Raw genomic sequence first — 7500 nt, 5'->3', positions numbered from 1 at the left:
CAGTATAATGTACAGCTCACTGCAGCATGGTACGGTATACAGTACAGCTCACTGCAGCATGGTACGGTATAATGTACAGCTCACTGCAGCATGGTACGGTATACAGTACAGCTCACTGCAGCATGGTACGGTATACAGTACAGCTCACTGCAGCATGGTACGGTATACAGTACAGCTCACTGCAGCATGGTACGGTATACAGTACAGCTCACTGCAGCATGGTACGGTATACAGTACAGCTCACTGCAGCATGGTACGGTATACAGTACAGCTCACTGCAGCATGGTACGGTATACAGTACAGCTCACTGCAGCATGGTACGGTATACAGTACAGCTCACTGCAGCATGGTACAGCGTACAGTACAGTTCACTGCAGCATGGTACAGCGTACAATACAGGTCACTGCAGCATGGTACAGTATACAGTACAGGTCACTACAGCATAGTATACAGTACAGCCAGAATCACTTGGCCGAAGTTAAAGACCCCACGGTGTTCTTGGCGAAGAATAGTGAATCGGCGAGTTATCGCCGGCATCCTGAACAAATTACCATTTCCTGTCCTTACCTACAGGGGGCACTGCATCAGCAGCGCCACCATATCCTCAGCCTGTCAGCCAATGATGCCACTCATCGTCTTGTGCTGTATAAGAAAGAAGAAGCAGACGACATACAGGTCACATTCAACCTGTTCAGTACAGGTTCAGGTGTAGCCGTGTAGGTGTAGTGTAGTGTAGTATAGTATAGTATAGTATAGTATAGTATAGTATAGTATAGTATCGTATAGTATCGTATAGTATCGTATAGTATCGTATAGTATCGTATAGTATAGTATAGTATAGTATAGGTGTAGTATAGTACAGGTATAGTATAGTACAGGTCACTCCACACCTCGTGCAATTCGGAAAGCATTGGCAAAGGTGGTTCAAGACCCGCCCCGAATGGATCACAGCTAATCCTTAATTGGCTCGCTTGGGCACGAAATGAAGGTGAGTGGTGATTGAAGCGCATTCTCACCTGAACTCACCTGCGAATTGCTTTGGGACACAGTTTTTTCGGTGCGAAGCAGAATGTTCCCTTTGGTGGAAATGCTGAGGGACATCGTCCATGAATAACAGAATAGGCATATTGTACTTGCATCGTCCAAGGCACAGTTGGAGATCCTACGGAGGACATCTGGGAGATAAGTGGGCGGGGGTTGGGGCTAATTAAAGTCCATCCCGGTGGATTCTCCATCTCATCCACCAGACCACCACGACCCTGTGCCAATGAAGCAAATGATGCGCAAAACGTTTTTATTATGATCTGAGCCTCGGAGAAACAAAATCAGTGGTGCTGCATTGGGGAGTACACCGTCCTGTGGACCACATGTTGCACTGTCCCCCCTGTGATAGGGGAAACAACCGATGGTTATCTTTCACATGGATGCATCGTGAAGCGAGTACCCTCGTCACATTTCAAAATGTGTGTGTGTGTGTGTGTGTGTGTGTGTGTGTGTGTGTGTGTGTGTGTGTGTGTGTGTGTGTGTGTGTGTGTGTGTGTGTGTGTGTGTGTGTGTGTGTGTGTACATGTATATCAAAACATATACACATTTATATACACTGATGAGCCAAAACATAATGACCACTGACACGTGAAGTGAATAACATCGATTATCTTGTTACAATGGCACCTGTCAAGGGGTGGGATATATTAGGCAGCAAATAGTGGGGCGGCTAAGCCCAAATATTCAAAAGAATTGTGCATTTTGTGATACAAGCACCAAATTTGGCACAAATGTACATTAATATGTTGCGAACATTTTCAGATATTGGGCCACTTGAAATTCTCTCTTTATGTCCGCCATATTGGATTTCAAAATGGCCGCCACTTGAAATCTACATTTGCTATTATCTCTGGACGTAATGCAGCTATTAACTTGATTCTGGTATCTAAATGTGTTTTTGGGGGCAAGGAATCCAATGGTAGTGGCCATGATCCGGCACTCACACATGATCCCACACAGTGGCCATGATCCGGCACTCAATGGACGTCGTGAAGAATGCTGTGGAACACCTGAATCCTGGACAGACACCAGTGGTCACCGTTGATCAGCCACTGTTTGCTTTTGCCAAGCAGATACAGTGGAAGTGGCCAGAGAGCTATGGTGAAGACCAGATAGTGGTGATGTTTGGTGGCCTCCACATTGAGATGGCGGCACTGAGGACACTGGGGGACTGGCTGAAAGAGAGTAGTTGGGTGCAAGCACTTGTGCAAGCCGAGATTGTGACAGCAGGGACAGCAAACTCATTCCTGCGAGCATCCCATGTCTTGCGCACAAGAAGAGCACATCAAGTGACTGCAGCAGCACTGTACATCCTGCAACACCGTGCCTACAACCTCTACTGTCTGGGAGAAACCAGGGATGCAGAGGACCTTCCGGAGTTTGAAGACTGGTGTTGCCAGAGAGGAGAAGACATCCCCCAGTTTCACGACTGGGCAACCGTGCTGGAACTAGAACTGTTGGTTCTAGTGTATGTGCGTTCTCTCAGGCAGGGATCGTTAATGATGTACCTCGATGCTCTGACAGAGCTGGTCCCCTGGTTCCATGCACTGGATCACACCCACTATGCTAGGTGGATACCAGTGCACCTGAAGGACATGGCCGAACTCACCATCAAACACCCAGATGTAGCCAGGAAATTCAGGGAAAGCCACTTCACCGTTCAGAAAACACAGAGGGTGTTCTCTTCAATCCCGATTGACCAGGCACATGAGCAGAATAATGCCTGCATCAAAGGAGACTGTGGAGCAGTTGGGCTCTGACAACCCTGGTGCCCTACGTCGCTGGATGGTTGCAGGACCAGAAGTTGCCAGGGTGATCGAAGAATTCCAGGATGAGAACCAACACTGGAGACGGCAAACAGCAGACACACGTCATCATAATCAGACGCCAAGTGTACAGGCCTCATTTGTGAAAGATGTTCGCTCTCGTCGGTGTCATAGAGGAGATGGGCAACCCATTCGAGGAGGAGAGTCAGGATGTAGTCAAACTGGACACAAAGGAGATCGCAGATCCTGCTGCTGTGGAGACCGTGATGAATGCCAAGAGGATTGGCCAAGAGCAGTTCGAGGCTTTCACCAGAGAGTGTCTGTTGGACAGAACAAAGGCAGTGGACGCACCCATTCCTCGTAACAAGCTGAAGGTGTTCAGCACTTCCACTCCAAGAAGCCAGAGCGCTGGTCAGCAACAGCTCGCCTCCATCAAGAATGACCGTGAACTCTTCGCACGTCTGTACATTGGCTGCCAGACGAGGGATGGAAACCTTGAGGAGTTCTTTTGTCACGAGAATCAGGCATGTCCTCCTGCATTGTCTGATGGTGGAAGCCTCTGCACTGGTACCAAGAATGATCTCCTCACATGCTTGGAAGAAGTCTCTGATGCAAAGACAGAGACTCCTGTCACGACCTGTATTGTGCTTGATGGAGCAGCCATCGTCAAGATGCTGAAGCCGGCTGCATCAAAGACCTTTGAAGAGTATGCACAACAGATCTTCATCCCATATATGTCCACGAAGCTGAAAACAGTGTCACGCCTGGATCTGGTCTGGGATACTTACCTTGCTGATTCACTGAAAGGTAGGACACGTGCAAAGCGGGGACAAGGTGTGCAGAGACGTGTGGTGGCTGCCGCAGCCATACCAGGAAACTGGCAGAACTTCCTACGAGTGGACAGCAACAGGACCGAGCTGTTCAGATTCCTCTCAGCAACTCTCATGGAATGGTTTGACCAGGAGGACAAGCAACTCGTCATTACTGATGGAGAGGCAGTGCTCAGCAAGCCACTACTGCCAGATCTGACCTCACTCGCCCCATGTAACCATGAAGAAGCTGACAGTCGGATGTTGCTGCATGCATCTCATGCAGTCTAGCATGGACACCATGCAATACTCATCCGGACTGTAGACACCGATGCTGTGGTGCTGGCAGTGTCCCTGGCACAGGAGTTGCAACCAGAAGACAAACTGTGGCTGGCATTCGGAACAGGCCAGAGTTTCCGATACCTCGCAGCACACGAAATAGCAGCTGGATTGGAACGAGAGAAGGCTCGTGCACTGCCAATGTTCCACACTCTAACTGGATGCGACACTGTGTCTAATTTTCATTGACATGGCAAGAAGACTGCGTGGGCAGTCTGGACGGTACTGCCAGAACTCACTGAGGCGCTGCTGCTGCTGTCCTCTGCACCTCGTGACATACCAGACGATGCAATGCGCATCAGCGAGAGGTTCGTGATCCTGTTGTATGATCGAACCAGCAAATGCACAGACATTGACAAGGCCAGGAGGAAACTCTTCGCAAGGAAGAACAATGTGCAGCTCATCCCTCCAACGAAGGCAGCTCTGGAGGAACATGTCAAGAGGGCAGTGTATCAAGGTGGACATCTGTGGGGTCAGATACTGCTGCCAGCACCAGAGCTCCCTCCACCAACCAACTGGGGTTGGTCAAGGACTGGAGAAGGACAGTACACACCTTACTGGACCAGGCTAACTGAGGCAGCTTACAGCTGCATTGAGCTGGTTTCTTGCAAGTGCAAGAAAGGGTGTGTGAGGCGCTGCAAGTGCAAAAAGGCTGCCCTTCAGTGCACAGCCCTCTGTGTGTGTGAAGGGGACCGCACATGACTATGAGTCAACAACATACATGTACTTGTGGCAATGCTGAACTTGTTAACATGACACTGTTTATGTACACGTATCTTCAGTACCGGTATATACCTAGCCTCAGATACCAGTACACCTAGCCTCAAATACTAGACCATGTAGCATGTCAGTATTATACCTAAGACATTTACAGAACTAAGACATTCTTTTCAAAGTATTGTGTTGAATCCAATATTTGCCTGGATAATTTCCAAATAAAATTATATAACAGACTGTGATAGATAATATTAAGTTGAAAATGGTACCATTGGATTCCTTGCCCCCAAAAACATACATTTAGATACCAGAATCAAGTCAATAGCTGCATTACGTCCAGAGATAATAGCAAATGTAGATTTCAAGTGGCGGCCATTTTGAAATCCAATATGGCGGACATAAAGAGAATTTCAAGTGGCCCAATATCTGAAAATGTTCGCAACATATTAATGTACATTTGCGCCAAATTTGGTGCTTGTATCACAAAATGCACAACAGTTTTGCTATGCTGCTACACTAAAATGAAGTCAGTTCTTGAAGTTGATGTGTTGGATGCAGGAGAAATGAGCAGGAGTAAAGACCTGAGCGACTTTGACAAGGACCAAATTGTTATGGCCAGATGACTGGGTCAGAGCATCTCTGAAATGGCAAGACTTGTGAGGTGTGAGGCACCTCATACACCATACTCCCAATCAGCAGTGGTGAGTACCCACCGATAGTGGTCCGAGGAGGGACAAACCACAAACTGGCGACAGGCTGTTGGGCGCCCAAGGCTCATCGATGCGCGAGTGCAACGAAGGCTATCCCGTCTGGTCTGAAGCGACAGAAGGTCTACTGTGGCACAAGTCACAGAAAATTTTAATGGTGGTCACGGGAGGAATGTGTCACAATCCACAGTGCATCGCACCCTGCTGCGTGTGGGGCTGCGTAGCCGCAGACCGGTCAGAGTGCCCATGATGACCCCCGTCCACCGTCAAAAGCGCCCACAATGGGCACGTGAGTGTCGGAACTGGACCTTGGAACAGTGGAAGAAGGTCGCCTGGTCCAATGAGTCCCGTTTCATTTTAGATCACGTGGATGGCCGTGTACATGTGCGCCGTTTACCTGGGGACGTGATGGCACCAGGATATAATGTAGGAAGACGACAAGCCGGTGGAGGAAGTGTGATGCTCTGGGCAATGTTCTGCTGGGAAACCCTGGGTCTGGCCATTCAAGTGGACATCAATTTGACACGTGTCACCGACTTAAACATCGTTGCAGACTCGGTACACCCCTTCATGGCAATGGTATTTCCTGATGGCAGTGGCCTCTTTCAGCAGGATAATGCGCCCTGCCACACTGCACACATTGTTTGGGAATGGTTTGAGGAATGTGATGAAGTGTTCAAGGTGTTGTCCTGGCCTCCAAATTCTCCAGATCTCAATCCGATTGAGCATCTGTGGGCAGGGCCGGATTAAGGTCTTCGTCGGCCAAGGCCCTTGAGATTTCGTAGGCCAAATTCAAGAGTGACCAAAACGACGATTTTGAACATGAAATTTAATCGGAACAGACTGCGGCAAATGGCGATTTGTCTGACTTTCAAATATACAAGTGTCTGTAAAATCCAATTTGGCTTCGAAATTGAGAAACAAACGATACAGAAAACAAATTCGGAGGAATGTATGTATATTCAATTACCACCCTGCTGAAACACTTTCTTTCGTGCCTTTTGGTTGGACATGCGCACCTGCTCCACGGTCGACCGAAGACAATTTTTCACGCCCTTTAGTGTGCTGAAGGAGCATTCACCCTCGCAGCTCGTAGCAAACATCGAACAATATATTCGGAGGGCAACAAAAATATTGGGGAATGTCTGTGTCAAATTGTTGTGAATAATGTACTTGAGCATGTCCGATGCATCGATGAACTTGGAGTCTCTCTATCGAGTGCAGCCTGTGGCTGCTGGTTGTATCATTGGTTGGGACGCAGCTATGCCGCTGATGCAGTGTCCCCCTTACCAGTACACTGGTACTCATTTTGCCGACCTCGGAAGGATGACAGGCTGAGTCAACCTTCCGGTGTATTTTAATTCAGTGGCCAACGGGGCTTGAACTCAGGACCCTAGGATCCCAAGCCGCCACCCTAACCACTAAGCCAACACCAGGCTGACTTGGAGTATTTCGAGCAAAGTTCTATTTCCTGAACTATGTCCATTTCAACGTCAGCAGAGTACGCTGAGACCAGTTTCTCCGCTCTGCGAGAGAGTGTATCAAGGTCGAGGCTGTTGGCCGTGGGGATGAATCCAAACAGATCCGTGATTTTCTGATAGCTCTCTCTTCTCCTATGGATTTCTGTCAGAAGGTGATTGAGTATGGAGAAGTAGGTCTCAACTCTGAACTTCTCCCTGCCAGATTTTGGGGTTTCTTCTTCCTCGTCATATTCATCGAAGGTCTTCTTTCACTTCTTGACCCGACGATTATCATCAGCGTAAATGATGGACTCAACCATCTTTTTGGCACTGTCCTCAAAAGCATCGAATCTTTCATTGTTTTGAAGTGACTCGATGTATTCATTGAGGGTGTCATAATGCTGCTTAACCGCTCCGACATCTATTCCAGGTTGTTGGAGACATCTGTTTACTCCATCAATGTTTCCAAGTAGATCAGACCAGACTGTGCACATGATTGCTGTTTCGGTCAGTTCCATCTTCTCAGCCAATGCTTTGGCTTCCAGTCTTACTGACGGCGTGTCTTTAGGGCGCTCAGCTATCTTCATTAGCGCCTTCTTTATATCCTTGTAGGTTACGGAAAACGGTTTCCAAGCGTCCGTGCAAGCTGACCACCTCG

The 7500-nt window shown here is 48.3% G+C and overlaps 1 long non-coding RNA gene across 3 annotated transcripts in view; it reads right to left on the bottom strand.

Annotated features, from left to right (window-relative positions):
• Nucleotides 1-7500, bottom strand: part of LOC147027346 (uncharacterized) — a 14188-nt gene that overhangs the window by 5014 nt on the left and 1674 nt on the right. For 2 of the 3 annotated variants that reach the window (XR_015056871.1, XR_015056870.1), the window contains exons 2-3: nucleotides 1027-1175; nucleotides 568-642 (exon numbers count right to left, since the gene is read on the bottom strand). This is a non-coding gene — a long non-coding RNA (uncharacterized LOC147027346). Of the gene's footprint in view, nucleotides 643-1026; nucleotides 1176-7500 lie in introns of all 3 variants that reach the window. The other variant, XR_015056869.1, reaches the window with a different exon arrangement.

This window comes from Eptatretus burgeri, chromosome 4 (assembly GCF_056783735.1).
Source record: "Eptatretus burgeri isolate ZD-2024b chromosome 4, Ebu_testis_v1, whole genome shotgun sequence".
Classification (NCBI taxonomy): domain Eukaryota; kingdom Metazoa; phylum Chordata; class Myxini; order Myxiniformes; family Myxinidae; genus Eptatretus; species Eptatretus burgeri.
Note: the sequence above shows the minus strand (reverse complement) of the source record. Positions and strands in the feature narration are given on the sequence as shown.